This window comes from Carassius carassius, chromosome 4 (assembly GCF_963082965.1).
Source record: "Carassius carassius chromosome 4, fCarCar2.1, whole genome shotgun sequence".
Taxonomy (NCBI): Eukaryota; Metazoa; Chordata; class Actinopteri; order Cypriniformes; family Cyprinidae; genus Carassius; species Carassius carassius.
Genome location: NC_081758.1, coordinates 34,148,596 through 34,166,438, shown reverse-complemented (window position 1 = coordinate 34,166,438; position 17,843 = coordinate 34,148,596). Strand labels below are relative to the sequence as shown.

Genomic DNA, 17,843 nt, shown 5'->3' with positions numbered 1-17,843 from the left:
CCTTTAAACTATGTGCATGAATCGGGGTCGGGGCCCTAGTTTCAGCAAACATGAAGAGTGAGATAACACAAATCACAGATCTTTAGAGAGGCTGAGATATAAGACAAGTCCTCTAAACAGGGCCTTAGTTACAACCTCTTGTTTACAGTATTTCATAACAAAAGTGAATCTATAGTGCACATAAGCAGAATTCATGTTTGGTCAGCAAACAAGCCAAAGCATTTTTACTTATGTATGCAAATTACTGTAACATTTATAAACCAAAAATGCAATGAATGGTTCATGTTTTACAGCTCACTCATAAAGTGTTTTGTGCTGTCCACATTTAGAGCGACCTCCCAATAATGCTTTCTCTCAGTCTAAATAACATTAACATGATTGATTATTTTCAGTGTTCCTGGTTGTTATGGTTTTGGATTTGATCCTGCTCCATTAGCAAATGATTACAGGGTGTATAATGAGTGCATTAATAAAAGAGACACAGCATATGGAAAAAAGACAGGTAAAAACAGCAGCAGTCTGTTTATCTTTCCCACTCAGTCCCACTGATCAGAAAAATAATGATTTATTTTAGGAATTAAGCACAATACGGCTAAATTCCATGGATTGGGAGAGCTAAGCGCATTACATTGCAAGCGGATCTTACCATCCTTCTGGTCTCATTTATTTCCTTTTATTCCCTCCATAGCATTCTATTGTTACATGTAATGTGTTCCACTCTATTCTATTTCATTCCATTATACAGAGTGCCATTCCAAGCCACTTAAGTCCATTCATTTTCATTCTGTTCTATTCCATTCCATCGGTGCAAGCTGATATCACATTGCCTTCATTGTGTCTGGTAACTGCATCCAACATCCTGATTGGATTGAACGTGGGAGTGAACATTGGCAGGACCCCAGAGTCTGGTGGCCTTGAGTCCGGCCACCCTCTCAGGTTCACACATACCTACAAAAGCCCTCCTTTGAGCCGACGAAAGAGTTCACCGTCGAGCAAGCGCAGGTCTGCCATTCCCAGTGGGTAACTATTGTTTTCTGCAAGTCTACTGACATGCTGAATGTTAGCTCAAGATCACTTTTAAGTCCCTATTATTCGATTTCTCTCTCCCTTTTAGGGCCATCTTACTCATGGTCCTGTCTTTTGCACACAATCAGTTCTTCATTATCCCAGGTCACATTGGTCCAGGGTAACTGGTCTACCCTTCAATAAAGAGACTGGAAAAAGAGGGTGAGATGGCTGCTTCACTGCTGTGAATAATGTCTGTGATGAAATGGGTTATATCAATAGGTTATAACTAACTGAATTGGCGAATGAATCTACAGATTTTAAATTAATAAAATTCATATATTCACAATGATTCATGATTCCCTCATGGTGGATAAGGACAGACTCTAGAGTCGTGCAATAATCTAGTGAAAATAATTGAAATTAAAAATATATAAATTACTAGTTCCTCACACAAAACACAATTTCTACAGTTTTTTGTTGTTGTTGCTTCATGCAAGCTACTCCATAGCTGTCTTTTTAGACAAGTACTCAACTGCCTTCCTCTAGTCCTTGAAACGCTTTGCTGGAAAAATTACATTTTTTGATCCATTTGCTAAACCACATGGACCACTGCAGATCATTACCAAGTGTTCAAGGCCCCTTTAGACAAAAGAAGACTGTTGAAGCTGTCTGCATTAGTCAGGTCTCCATCATGAAGAGCAGACCATAAGATTGACCTTGAATAATGGCCATGACACTATTAGTGCACCATTATAAATCTGTTGCTGTCAGCAGCCACCCTCTTTATCTTGGTTATATGTGATAAAGTCAAAAAGCCTATAATTAGCCTGGCCAAGGTCCCATTAATTCCACTTTGAACTTCATGTACCACAATACTGGCTTGTTTTGTCTTTCATAATTCCCTGTATTAACTATATAGTGATATATACCATTGCGTTCAAATAAAATGCCTGAAAATAATGTTTTGATCACATTGCCCACCCCTAGATCTTTACAGGGTCCTATTAATTATATTATGGACTTTATGAACCAATATACTTACCTTATTTTGTCTTGTGCAAGTCCCTATAATAACTATTGTGATGTGAAACCATTAGTTTCATACAAAAGGACTAAAAACAATATTTTGGTTATACTGGCCACCCCTAGATACTTATGAGTTACACGGGTTACACAATCACTTTGAAAATCCATCCTTCATTATAACCTTAAAAGGACAGATTTTCAATCCCCCACAGAGTGCTTTAACATGGTCATTAATCAACTAACCTATGGTTCATTATCCATGCAATAAAACAAAAAAATTATCATAGCTTAGAACTGTGAAAGGTTGACAAGACTCAAAAGCATCTGGAGGCCAGCTTTCAAACACTCCCTGTTCACACCTTCACAGGAACACACACACATAAACCTCTCCAAACTTCACCCTGTAGTTAATTCCAATGGCACATAGAAATTCTAATTTACCAGCCACTGGGGATTTGAAACATCTGGCTAGACCTTTTAAATTGTGTGTTTTAAAACAGAATCTAATTAAGATGCAAATCATTAGAATAACTGTCCAGATTGCCAAGTGATTGATTAGTTTATACAGTTATGCATTAGGCAAATGTAAATTAATGTATGTGAGCTATAACATACAGTCAGTCCATCATTACTGCAAAAAAATTTAAATTTAAATTATTTTAATATGTGGCAAGAGAGTAGAGACCAATGTGTGCAATGAGATATATGAAACAAGCACATCTACTGTACTAATGTATGAAATTAGTTGGCAAGGACAACTGTCGATTATACAATAATTTTTAAAGAAGTTTTATAATTTTACAAATCTGAATTAATTTAGGAAACCAACATCCACATTTTTTTAGGATGCCAACAAAAAAATAAAGAACTATTGCTCTGTTCTCTCATATCCCACGACCTGTCCAAACAGCAATTACTTGAGTATTATTTAATGAAAAAGCCCACTGTTACTGATAATCCGGGACTAATCTGAAAATCTAGCTGAGATGTATATAGCTACTCTGCAGTCAACCCATTGTTCAGGCTTTCCTTGTAACAGATCTATTATCCTTTCTCCATCGATGAAGAGAGATACAGAGGAAATTTTATCATAAAAGTCTTATGTTTGTTGATATATAATCTATAGTTTATGGTGAAAACAAGTAATGTTTTGATAGTGCCACAGTGTTTAGGCTTCTTGAGGCATTCAGCCTACAAATGGCTTGTCTCTGCATATTAAGCTGGAGTAGGAAAAAGTATTTTACTTTTTTTTTTGTTATTTGGAAAAATAACACTTTCTGGAGTTTCTAAAATCCCAGGTAACTCAATCCGTGCTAAAAGTTTCAGCCTTTCATTGAGCGAATGGTAAAGCTACTAAATTTTTCAGTTAAAACCCATTTTCTGAGCCAAGCATTAACAACAGATTTATGCTTATGCTGGCATGACTGTACATCCTCCGACAGCCCAGGCATCTTGAATGCAAACATTACTTACTGTAACTCTGAAAGTTCAACTCAAAGAGCTTATTCTGATCTTGTTCAGAATGATTTAATCTCGCACTGATGCTGAGAGTCAGCGATTGGTCAAGCAGAGGACAGGGATGATCAAAGAAACATATTATGCACAAAGCTTTCATACGACCGATAAAAAAAAAATAATAATAAAAAGATTAACAAATTGCACTGCCCTTCCCTTAATCTTTGAAGATACATGAAATACAATACTTGAAGTTAATATCTATGTAGTAAAACATGCAGCCAACAATTCAAGCTCTGTTCCAAAAACATCATATTCTGAACACAATCCTTTTCTAAGGGTAGACAACTGATTTATGATGCTAAGATACCTAAATCCCAAGGCAATATCTTTCATGGATAAAAACAATTCTAAAATGCATCTTAACAAGTGTAGTGAAATGTCAATTAAACAGTAAATATATTTAATAAATAAAACTATATCACTGAATAGCAAAAAGGCTGTGAGGTAGTTGCTAAGTTTTGGAATATACTTTATGTTTGCTATTGCAAGCAAGAAAATCTTATAATGTAACGTCTTTAGGACATGCACATTTGTACGCAGGCCAAGTAATGCAATTAATTTCAAATTCTGCCAAGGTCAAGAAGAGAGTTCAGCAACAGACAGTAAGTCTTCAACTCATACAGTACACTCAGGACTCTTGAGAACAAGAAATTAAGAGTAGATCAATGAATACAGTGAAATAAAAGCCATAAAGGATAAATCAATGAGAACCAGTTGAAGTATCACAGAGCTCAGGGGACCAAATGTTAAAAAACAAGATATATTCTCTTTTATTATCTATCAAATATTGTCCAGAGATTTACTTTTGGAAAGCAAACTCTGTTAGGAACTAAATGGGCGTGTAGCCTTATTTATACTATACCTACTATTAATATCAGTCTCAGACGACAAAATGTGGCCAGCACTAAATACAGGTGTAAACAGCCTCCAAAACTCTTTGTCATTCCTGAAGATTTATTTCTGATGGTTACAATCATTGTTTTAGACAAAACATATTGAACACTCAGATGTGACATGTAAAATACCATTCACATAAAATACCATTATTTATAATCTGTCCAAAAATATAAAAAATAGGCCTTGAATCCTGTTTGTCCCAGATCACATTATGATGATGTAGCCCCGTCTGTTCCACATTTGGCTACAGACACATGGATAAACGTCAATGTGACATCCAATGTGCACTCAGCAATTATAACCCCCAGGAAAAAGTAGATTGATTGTTGATTGTTGAACTCTAGTTTAGTTCCTTACCTAACTGTGCAACAGCAGAGATTTGACACTTTCAGGCCAGATTTACCAAAGTGGAACTGAATAATTCATCTTCTGAACAGTGCTATATAGGCAAAGATCTGCAATAAAAGGAATAGCAGCTGATCACAATTTAAAGTAAAACGTTGCAGTGTCATATTTAACATACTAACTAGTGATCAAAGTCTGAATTCTAAATACATATTAGATTTTAATTTACTGCTTTAAATTAATTAGGGGTCCTTGATTAATTGAGTGTACCTGAGGCTCAACTAAGCTGAAAAATATTTAAACATGACATGAGATTGCATGCCTGTCTGCCACGGTACCAACTAAATGGTACAATACGAAATGCAGATAATATACAAATCTTTTTAAGATCAATTTAAATATGAAATACTGAAATCCTGAGGGGAGAACTATTTTAAAGAAATAGTGATCATTTTTGATTGTTTTACATTCTTGTAAAATGTGCAGGTTCTAAATCTTTGATAAAAATGTTTGAGAAAATAGAGCACCCAGTTTACGACATAAGGTCTTACAGTGCATCACTGCTGTAGTCACTGAAATGACATGTGCAAACATCAAACGCAACCTAAAGACTCTGTAAATCTGGCACTTTGTGTCCGATAACAAGTCAAATGAAACACAGCCTCCGATCAGAGGAGTTTCATACCTCCCAGAACACAGACTAATTATTAATCTCACACCCCACTGATCAAATAAAATAAAACAGCCCAGAGCACTGTCTCTATGACAAACACACACAAAAAAAAACACTAATCCATTATGGAAATTCTACTATTCCAGAACAGCATTAGTATTGAAATTCCTAGTGAACAAGCTCATGTAAGGCACTGAAGTGTTTGTCCTCTTATGCAAACAAAAATCGCCCCCAGCTGTTTGAAGGTTCATGTCGGCTTCATTACTTCTCTGCGTTTTATCTTTGCTGGTTTGGTTTGCCACTTGTTTAGAGCATGAAAAAGTTCTCTTTAAAAAAAATAGTCTAAATGGAAACAGAAATGACGCATTAACGGAAGGAGTTAAATTACAGATGTGTTTTAGAATTTATAGGGCACTAGGATGAAGTTGAGGGTAGCCAGAGAGGCTAAACGAGAGAATCATCTAACACAGGGGTTGGCAACCTACGGCACGCGTGCCAACAGTGGCACGCAGAGGGATAATCGCTGGCACGCAAGCAATAAGGAAAACTGTATAATGACGTACAGTTTGATGTAATAACTTCTCATAGTCACACAGCCTGTTAGGAGCTACAAATACTATTAAAGTGTGAGAATTAACTTGCATGGATGCACGTGCAAACACTGCACATACTAGGTGCTTCAGATCAAAGCCTCGGTCTAACAGCACTCGTCAATGTCAAAATGACTGAGATGGCCAATCAGATCAAAGTAGGCGGGGTTTACTGTTCACAGAAGCAGAGCGCGAAGCGTCAGTTTAACGTTAAAGAGAGTGAGGTAAGATGAAGCTGCAAATCAATTAACATTAGTCAACTTTTAATAATACGTTTTACCATAGAAATGTTAAATGACCTAAAGCTATATCCAGTGATGAAAATATGGCCATTTTGAGAGAAAGAAAGTGGGGGGGGGGGGTAAATTGTCTCTCTCTGCAGACAATGAAGCGATTTTGCCCCTTTGTTGTTGAGAAATATAATGTAGCGATTCAGTATCGATTAATAAAAGAAGCGTGACAACACTCTGAATGCTACTTTTTGCACAGCACGATCTCAGATCTCTGTGTGCGAGTGGTGTGTGTTGTGTGTGTGTGTGTGTCTGTGTGTGCACGTTCATCAATTAAAGCAGTGCATTAACGTTGATTAAACGTTAAAAAAACGTTTTTTTTATCGCATAATAAAAAATTGTGTATGTACCGTTTAAATACAGAATTATCTCGGGGTGTGTGTGGGGGGGGGGGCTGTGTTGGCACAGTGGTTAACCATAAAAATAAAAAATGGCACGTCATGCCGAAAAGGTTGCTGATCGCTGATCTAACATTTCAGAAAAATGTAAAGATAAATCAATGTTCTCGCAGAATCTGGGGATATGTGGATGGAGGCTATGAAGAGGACCACTCAATATAGCAAATACACCCCAGCAACAGAATGAAGAGAATCAGAAAACACACACTGTGCTGCTCATTTGCTGAGAAGCTTCAGAGACAGTAGCAAGTTATTAAACCTTGTTACAAGTCAAGCTCTGCAAAACTGAGAAGGGTCTGGCTGCAGCCATGCACTTGCACTCTAAGACACCTGCGTTTCCACAAGTGATGTCTTTTGCAATGTTTTTTTTATTATTGAATCTCTCAACATTTTACAAAAGTAGACAAGAAAAAATAAATAAAATTACAATGGCACTTGCATCGCCACCTGCAGTCTCCACTACCTGCGACACGTCACTTGCAATTGCCACCCATCGTGCATGTTGCCAATGGAGATGAGACACTATGGTGGTTAAACGAGTAAAACAAATTTAGTACCATAACGTACAAGATCCTACAAGTCACCTGTAGGAGAAAAGGCAAGACCTGCAAATCTGTGGCCACAGAACAGCAGAATATGAAAATAATGCACAAAGTCTCTTGTTTAGCGTTTTCCTCCGATATAAAACCATAAAAAGTTAATTTGGCTTAATGTATTAAGACAGTGGTATTAAAAGATCAAATTCGATAGATGCTTGTAAAATTTGCAAGGATCCACTTGCTTATGTAGTGGAGAACTCTCTCAGTTTGGAAGTTCTGTTTGATGTGCAAAACTGGCTCTTGAGAATATTTAACACAAATATTAGAGTCATGAGACACAAAGAGTCCAACTCCTTCTGGACATTCAACAGCTTTAGAGTCCCTGAGGATAAAGGAATTTCTTCAACATGTGCACCGGAGATCATGCAAAACAGAACTGCTGTCTAAACAGTGATACTGTTAAAGAAATAAAGACTTACATCTTTTTAATGAATGCATTTAAATAATCAGAATAGGACTTCCGGTTATTGCGGTGGCGTGACAAGTCGCAGATTTCAACCCTCGTGCATTAGGCTTAAATCAATCCTTCTAAACCCACTTAAGATACTTAATTTAAGTTGGTGGAATAGCTAAAGCGATTACTAAAACAATGCCGTCGAAGAAAAAGATACAAAATAAAGGGAGATTGGAAGCGGAATCACAAATTATGCCATCCGAACCTGAAAGCCTGAGTGGGCATGAAGAGACAGAGGATGAAGGGGGTGAGGCCTCAAACGAGAATCCTAGTAACACGGAGATGATGAAGGCCTTTAAAGCAATGTAAAGACAAGTAAGTGGCAAGGTGGACGAAATTCTTTCGCCGGTCGTGGATGTCAAAGGGAGATTGACAGAGGCGGAGGAACGAATTTCAGGGACAGAGGACGAAATCGTCCAACTGAAGGTCAGAAATGATACGCTGGAAAAACAGATGAAATCAATGGCTGATAAGGTAATTGACTTGGAGAACAGAAGTAGGAGGAATAATCTTAGGTTGGTTGGCTTGCCGGAGAAAGAGGAGGGATCGAATGCGTGTGCTTTTCTGGAAGAGTTTCTACCAGAGACTTTGGAATTGGGAGAAAGCGTTACGCCATTGATAATAGAGAGAGCCCATTGAATACCCAGCTCAGGTCAAAAATACGGACAAGATGGTAAAGTGCAGCCGAGGACTGTCATAATGAAGTTCCTCAATTTCAAACAGAAGGAGCATGTTCTAAAGGCTGGAAAGAGTAAGGGAGCAATTGCATACAAAGGTTCCAGTCTTCGTTTTTTTCCGGATTTGTCAGCAGAGCTTCACAGGCAACAAAGAAAGTACGATGCTATCCGTCAAAAATTGCGTGACAAAGGAATCAACCGACACAGAGTAATCTTTCCTGCTCGATTGCTTCTTACACATGGAGACCGCACTGTGATTATGAACAGAAGAAGTGGAGAAATTTATGCAGCAGGTCGAGGACAAGTGAACTGAGGTATCGAGTCCAGAAGAAATGGATAAAGAGATGCAACAAATTGAGAACAAGTAAACGGAGGTATTAATGCGAGGTACTGAGGACTAAATCTAAAATTGTAGTTTATTTTCTTTGTCAGTAGGTTGTATATTCGTCCAAAGTAGATATTTAATTTTGGTTTAATAAGGGTAACAAGATAAGTATTTGACGTTTAAGTTAATTCATTTAAGGTTCAGAAGAGGGTGCTTTTGCTATAATATTTGAAAAAAGAAATGACACAAAGTGAAAGTTTGACTTTATTTTAAGATAATAGTTTGAAGATATTAGGTTAATATAATGTGTTTAGTTGGAAAGATGTTACTTGGAAATATAAGACTGACAGACTGTCAGCGTATTTCTTGTGTTTTTTTTTCTTTTCTTTGAGGTAATAGTATTTTATTGGACAAGTCATGGCTTGGTTAAAATATGTGGGTATAAAAATGGATAAGAAGGTTGAAACGGTAACGATGGATAGAGGTGTTGGTGTTCATTTTTTTTTTTTTGAACAACAACAAATAGGAGAAGACCATTTAAGAAGTCGAGTGTAAGGAAGGGGGTTACTGGTACAGATGGTACCAGTGAAGCATGGAAAATGCTGGGGTAAGTTCATATTTTATGTTATTAGTTTTGTTTTATTTATTTTAGGTTTGGCCTCTTATATTTTGGCAAATATATGGTTCAAGGTAATGAGGATGGTTAAAACAAAAAATGGCACAGACAGGAGGGATTTAAGCTTCTATCATGGAATTGCAGGGGGCTGGGGAAACTAAAAAAAATTAAACAGGTGATGACTAGAATTAAGCAGATACAGGCAAATGTGGTATTCTTGTAAGAGTCACACATGACTAAGGAGGAAGTGATCAAAATTGAAAGAAGATGGCAAGGACAGGTATTCTCGGCATTTTTTACTACACAAGCCAGAGGGGTATTTACATTAATACATAAAGCTACGCCATTTCAAGTAAATAATGTTATTAAGGACCCAGCTGGCAGATTTGTGATTATTCAGGGAAGATTGGTAACAGTGATAATACATTTAGTAAATATCTATGGCCCTAATAAGGATGACTCTAAATTTTATAGCAACATATTTCTGATGGTGGCTTCATTACCAGGTCAGGTTATAATGGCGGGGGATATGAATTGTACACTTGATCCAGGAAAAGATAGATCTACAGGAGTTGATACCACACATGTGAATTCTAGAAAACAGATTCTACATTTTATAGGAGAGCTTAAACTAGTGGATATATGGAGGCATCTTAACCCAAAACAGACTGCATATTCATGCTATTCGGCAACACACCAAACTTACTCTAGAATAGACTACTTTCTTGTGTCAGCCCAATTGCTTTCAAAATGTATAGATTGTCAATACCTTAGTATTGTCATTTCTGATCATGCACCAGTGTCTTTGTCGAATGTCGATTCAAAATTAGTTAAAGATCCCCCTAAATGGCGATTCCAGCAAAGTTGGCTTAAAGATGCGTCATTTGTAGAGTTCTTGGGCAATCAAATTGACAATTACTTTGAAACAAATCAATTGGAAACTTCAGCAGGAATTCGGTGAGAGGCATTTAAATGTTTTATTCGTGAACAAATTATTAGTTTTTGTAGTTCTAAAAGTAAAAAATCTATATGTGCAGAAAAACATAAACAGCTATTAATGCTTCGATCTAAATATAATACACTTTCTGCAAATAAAACTGTAGCTAAGTTATTAAAGCTGAAACAAACATTTTATGATCAAGGCGAAAAGACAGGTAAAGTGTTGGCGTGGCAAATAAAAAAAAAGCAAATGGAGAGTGCTGTAGATTCGATTGAAGAGTCAGATGGTAATATCATTGTTGACCCACAAGAAATTAATAATTCATTTAGATCATATTATATGAAACTGTATAATTCTGAATGTACTTCGGGTTCAGAAATACAAAAAACTTTTTTGGATAATTTGGAGTTACCTAGTATACCAGAAGAACATAAAGATGAAATAGGAAAAGTCATTAGTTTACAAGAGGTGGTAGAGGCAATCGATCTGATGAAAGCGGGTAAGGCGGCGGGACCTGATGGTCTCCCCATAGATATATATAAAAAATGTAAAGATAAATTAGTAAGACCTATGTTAGACATGCTAGTAGAAGCCTTTGCGGAGAATAAACTTCCTATGTCTTTGAATGAAGCTATAATTACTTTATTGCCTAAATCAGGAAAACCTAACAATAAATGTGAAAATTTTCGACCTATAAGTTTACTCAACTAAAATCGACACTAAAATCCTGAGCAAAATATTGGTAAGAAGATTAGAAACTGTAGCAGCTTACGTCATAGGGATGGATCAGAATGGTTTTATGATAAATAGGCAAGGATGTCACAATGTAAGAAGAGTGCTAAATATTCTGCATCAACAAAAGGGGGAAAAAGATACTGCATTACTAGCATGGGCAGAAAAAGGTATTAAAAGTATAAAGGATTTATATAAGGAAGACAATTTTATGTCATTTCAAGAATTGAGTAATACATTTGATATACCTAAAAGTCATTTTTTTAGGTTCTTACAGATAAGTTTCATTTTATCATTTCAAAAAAGTACTGGAAATATACCACCATTATCAGTTTGGAAAGAGTAGTCACCAAAGATTGTTATGATAAAGGTCGAATTTCACTTCTGTATAATATGTTGGTAGAGGGCTTCCCAGAGTCTTCTAGCTCTCGTTTAGGAGCATGGAGTAAGGATCTTAACGAGGAGATCACACCAGATGAATGGAGTGAGATTTGTCAAGATGCTCAAGTACAAACAGTTCATACAAGATTAAAATTGTTACAATATAATTGGCTTATGCGAGTATACATAACTCCAGTATTATCAAACAAATTTAATGAAAATATACCAGATACATGTCCCAAGTGTAATGTTTGTAAAGGCACCTATTTCCATTGTATATGGGAATGTGAAGAAATATCGAAATTCTGGAAAGAAGTGCATAATATGATTGGTAAAATAATAAATGTGAGTCTTCCTTTTGGACCAAGGATTTTTCTAATGCATCTGTATCCTAAGCTTAAGTCAAAGGAATGTATCTTTATTTCTATGTGTATCTTACAAGCTAAACACCTCATTGCATTACAATGGAAAAATCTAGACCCACCCAGCATAAAAAGGTGGCTCAGGGAGATGGTACTGAATATGTCAATGGAGAAAATAACATATATTATTAAAGGAAAGGGTAAGACTTTTGAAGATGTTTGGAATCCCTTTAGATCCTTCATAGAGAAGGAGGATAGTGACATGTTTAAGGAGACAATTGAAGATATGTGAGATTATAGGGTGTATTTGTATTAGGAGGCCTTAATAGTTAGTATGTGTTTTTTTGTGTGTGTGTTTTAATTCATTAGTCATGAGTCCTGTACAAATTGAGATATGCTAAGTTGTATTAATGCGAAGACATCAATATGTGTCTATACTGAATTTTGTATTTTTGTTCCTGGTGTGTGTGTAATATATGTTGTTAAAAAAGTTAATAAATATAATAAAAAAATAATAATAATCCGAATAGTGCATTTGAGGTATGGGTAGACTGTCAGATAGTTCAAAGGACAAAAAACAAGGGACATGTAGTTTTCTTTTGAAACATAAGTTTACATACAAACAAATGTGAAATATCTTTAAGCTCAGAAATATGATTATAGTGTGTGAATGTGGTCATAATTAACCCAGTTTATGCTATATTTAAGTTTTTTTAATTAATTAATCTAATATGCTAGATCTAAATTTGGAACCTGTTTGGAACATTTGTACATAATCAAAAACTCCTCAACAGTTGATATACCAAGTTGGTGCAGAGTTTATGTGACACCATGATGCTCTTACATAAAGTCAACTACTATAGATGCAAAATCTGTAATCTGTAATACATGCAGTACTGGGCCTATTGTATTGCAAATGTTTTGCCAATTACCTTATATTCTAGTTCTTTGGAATTATATATATATGACTTGAACAAAGAATGAACGGTTGTATTTTTATTAACTAACATTAAGAAAGATTAATTCATACTAATGAGATTAAAAGATTAACAAATATAATGCTCATAGCTAGTTAACGTCATTTAATGCATTAAATAACTAATGAGATCTTATTGTTAAGTGTTACCAAAAACGTTGACTTAATTAAAAATAAAATTCCACCGAAATTGATGGATATAACCCACAGTTAACACACAGGACATGTCATTTACTGCAGTGTGACTTGCTATACTTCATCTAAAACAATTTTAAACAATGTATATATATTTTGAGTTCTTGTATATAATTATTAAGCATAGTTTTAATACCTCCAGTGAAGCAAAAGCTGGTTAAAAACGAAGAACTTGTGACATTTACTGCATCTAAAATATGTAGCCTACTCTCGCGATTTTTGAGTTTATGTTGAACTGCGATTTTCTTTCAAAATTATAAACCCCTAAGTATAAGTTAACGGTGCAACATAGCTGACACATGAATTCTGCAGGGGGTGGCTCCAATTCACTTTGGCCCTAAAATGTCTGACGGCATGATAAACTTACATATTGACGGCTTACCTGACTGTAAGGGCTTTCCAGAAGCTTAAACTGAGCTCTGCAGAAAGTACGAAATCACTTGCACCGTGAGCACCCCTTGAGTGTAAATTCGCATTCAAATGCTCTGTCTCTTCCACTGTGGAAATCGATCGAAGAACGGAACGCCTGGAGGCGCAAACAATGAATACGTCTTTAAATGATTGTCTGGTTGATTATTTGATCAGTGATCAGTGTGGTTTCCCATGCCTCGCTTAGTTTTACAGTCCCAGTTATTCCATATCACAGTTGCCGCAGAATCCGCACGCGCTGCCTTTTTACATCGTCGCGCGCTCAGAGCCGCAAGCGCGCACCCACAACGCGGCCACATAGTACCAGCTACTCGCCTCCTCTTCTCAACAGGCGGTGAATCAGGTCAGAGAGGAGGTGTCCTGGTTTTTGTAACGTTGTCAGGAGACCTGTCTGTCTCTTCTCTCTTTACGTATACTGCGCGTGCCTCGCATCCCTGCGCTTCACAGCAACAGCAGCATCAGCCGCGAGTCAGCTCGCGCTCCGCAGAGCCCGACAGCACTGCCTACAGTTCTCACACTGACACAGCACGACACATATTGTTAAATACACTTACAGAGATGATATGAATAAACACGACTGCTCGAACAGCACACTCTCTTTTATAGAACACTGTGGCAAGAAATCAAAAACACTTCTGTCACATGGCAGTAGCCCGGGATGAGGAGTCAGAAAGTCAATCTGTTTTTGGTTTGGTACAAAAATAAAGTACATTAACTAATCTAATTAATTGAATGGACAAAGTTACGAAGCAGTGCTGAATTTTAGTGTGCTTTGAATATGTGTGTGTTTTTTAAGAGCTTGCCAAACTTATTCGCGACTTTGCGTAAAAGTGTGTAAAGACATTGTGCTTTGCATGTATGACTGATACAATCTATACATGCAGCACTCGACTTAGGGCATAGGCGTTGTTTAATATGAATGGACAGACATGCAGAAATTTGTTCTATAAATCGTAATCGCTCACTTTAAGATTAAACTCGCCTTGCAAGCACGATTACAAATGCTGATCGGAAACAGACCATGTGAGTGCCATTGACGGTAGGCCTCAAGTTGATCAAGTTAAATTGTTCTCAACTTTGTGAAACTTTCCGTGTACAAAAGTGAGCACAAGCTACATTAAAGTGATAATTACGTTTTGATATGGATATTTTTCTTACAAAAACACATTGATTTGCTACAGAAAGCCTTTGTTCATCCTCCGGAGCCATGTGAGACACTTTTTTTTAGAGATGGGTGCTTTTTATTTAACTTCTTTTGGACTGATGCACTGAAACACTGAGTGCAATTAAACAGCTTGAAAGATAAAAGACAATTTTAAATATAACTCAGACTGGATTCGTCTGAAAGAAGAAAGTCATAAAGATACATTGAGGGTGAGTAATTTATGTGGTAATTTTCTTTTTTGGGTGAACTAACCCTTTAATGCCACAGTTTAATGGGTAAATAATTTTATCAGAGACAGAAATTCAACACACACACACACACACACACACACACACACACTGTTAGGCTTTTATTTCTGCATGTAACATGAGTAGATCTATGGAATTTGTAGTCGCTGCTTCGTCCTCAGTGTCTTTCACAGACTTTTGGCTGATATATTTTTTATTAACCACCAGATGGCGCTGTTTATGACACTCGAGAAGCTTTGAATCTTTTCCCGAAGCAGTTAGAGGAAAGCCTCAGTGCTTCATGAGGCTTCATTTGCCCATCACTAGCTCACAGTTTTGCAAAAAGCTGCACAGTTCTTCGGTCACTGACACACTACACCGCAATTTATTTGCATTTATTAATTTACCTGATAATGTATAATCTACATACGCTACAAATGAGATGTATCAGCTCACAGTGATCCGGGTTAACAACTCACAGAATCACTGAACTCTTTAATATTAGCATCTACGCTGATATTAGTCTGTTTCTTTCTTATTCCGAGGTCACCCACCAGATCCAGTCTAAGGGGGTCACTGCAGTCACTGGGATCCAATCAGGCGGCAAGGAAGTCGACCGGAAGTTGAAGTCGGCCGCGAGCTGCCATCTGAAAGTGAAAGTGAAAGTGAAGTGACATTCAGCCAAGTATGTTGACCCATACTCAGAATTTGTGCTCTGCATTTAACCCATCTGAAATGCACACACACAGAGCAGTGAACACACACACACACTGTGAGCACACACCCGGAGCAGTGGGCAGCCATTTATGCTGCAGCGCCCGGGGAGCAGTTGGGGGTTCGATGCCTTGCTCAAGGGCACCTAAGTCGTGGTATTGAATCTTGTAGCAGAACTTCACTTGCGTTAGCATCCCATTGACTTTGCATTCATTTTGGCGTCACTTTGACAGCGAATAACTTTACATCTGAGGCGTTTAAAGACTCCATTTGTCCATTATTTATTTCTAAAGATACACGACAATGTATAAAGGGCCCCGTTAATGTTACATTATGGCCCCGTAGAAACAGATTTTGTAAAAAAAAGGCTAACGATTGCGTCATAACCACTCGACTCTCTGTCTCACAGTAGAGAAATTACCGTACAGACAGGAGGAGAAGCTCACAGGCAATTAACTTAATATGGCATACTGGCGTTACATTTGAAAATACTATACAAAATAATTAATCAGAATACTTACTCCTGCTCACTCACGCCAAAGAACTCCCCGCTCAAGCTCGCCGTCTCTGCAAGATTAACGATGGCAGTTTGCACGCACAGCCACTAGAAGATTTACATCTGTCAGACAGGTTGCTGACGTCATCAAGCTAAGTTTGAGTCTGCGCGTCAGAAACGGAAGTGCTAAAAATCGCTAAAAATGGGCTTCACTTGTCTCAATTGAGTTCCAATGGGGTCGCTGTGTCCATTTATTTTACTGTCTATGGATCCAATACGTATCCAGCCCAGATTGTGAATCAGCACCTAGATATATACCTAGACAGCCCTGAATGTCAGTGGAGACCAGGACAACTAGATGAGCCCCAGAGACGGATCCCCAGTGAAGACCTTGTCTCCTACACAGCCACCGGGACAAGACCACAGGAACCAGATGAGTCCTCTGCACAATGTGACTTTACCGCAGCCTGAAATTAAACTGCTGGTTTCGTCTGGCCAGAGGAGAACTGGCCACCCCACTGAGCCTGGTTTCTCCCACGTTTTTTTCTCCATTCTGTCACAGATGGAGTTTTTGTTCCTTGCTGCTGTTGCCTCTGACTTGTTTAGTTGGGGACACTTAATATCCAGCGATATTGTCAACTTGATTGCACAGATATTTAAACTGAATTGAGCTGGATGATGTCATCACTGAATTCAATGATGAACTGCCTTTAACTGAAAATTAAATATTTACTATTTTCATTTTGCATTATTGACACACTATATACCTATTTAATACTGTAAAGTGCTTTGACACAATCTGTATTTTTTGAAAGCATTATATAAATAAAGGTGACCTGACATGACTTGACTTTAAAATGTTGAGTGAAGGAAGAGAATAAATTAACATTTTGTAGGCCTATTTCCACAGCGATTTATATATAAGACTATAAGACTGGATTATTTAAAGTTTTATTTAGTTTATTTATTTATTACTTTTATTTAATTATTATCATTATTCATTAATTTATTTAGTTGCACATTTATTTAGTAAAATTTTTTATGATTATTTTCATGGGTCTGGTCCTACAGAAGCAAGAACAGTCAGTTTGTTTGTTTATATCCATGCACATTTACTTATGAATATGGGGATAGTTATTTATTCATTTATTTATTACAGGTTTTGTCCTCCAAAACCAAGAACAGTCTATTTCAGACATGTCTGATTCATAATTTACATTTACATTTAGTCATTTATCAGACGCTTTTATCCAAAGTGATTTACAAATGAAGACAATGGAAGCAATCAAAATCAACGAGAGCAATGATATGCAAGTACTATAACAAGTCTCAGTTAACGTAACGCAGTACGAAGCAAGTTTTTTTTTATTATATAATATATAAAAAGAAAACAGATAGAATAAAAAAAGTATAGAGCAAGCTAGAGGCCTTGTTTTCTTTTGTTAATTATATAATAAATAAAAAGAAAACAAATAGATAGAATACAAAAAGATTAGAGAAGATAGTGGGATTTTAAATAAATAATAAATAGTTATTTTATATTTAATAGTTATATTTTATCATAATAAATTGAGAACTGATAATTCCACTGGTAAAAGGTGTTAATTTTAAAGCAGAAATGTTACAAATAAATCACATTGGTATCTGATTCTCAGATTCTTTCAAGCTATAGGCCCATAAATTAAGGAATTTAAGTTGGCATGAAACTAAATGTTTGTCACATTATGAAAAATATTCATTTTTACTGTTTACTGATTTTCTATCACCCGATTGAGGATTCTTTAGCTCTATGATAACGATTCACATGATA

The 17,843-nt window shown here is 36.6% G+C and overlaps 1 protein-coding gene across 3 annotated transcripts in view; it reads right to left on the bottom strand.

Moving 5' to 3' along the window:
* Positions 1-13,916, bottom strand: part of LOC132139891 (sialate:O-sulfotransferase 2-like) — a 51,035-nt gene extending 37,119 nt beyond the window's left edge. For 2 of the 3 annotated variants that reach the window (XM_059548580.1, XM_059548581.1), the window contains exon 1: positions 13,385-13,916. The gene's annotated coding sequence lies outside the window, so the exon portion shown is untranslated. The remainder of the gene's footprint in view (positions 1-13,384) is intronic. The other variant, XM_059548582.1, reaches the window with a different exon arrangement.
* Between the last annotated feature and the right edge of the window lie 3,927 nt (positions 13,917-17,843).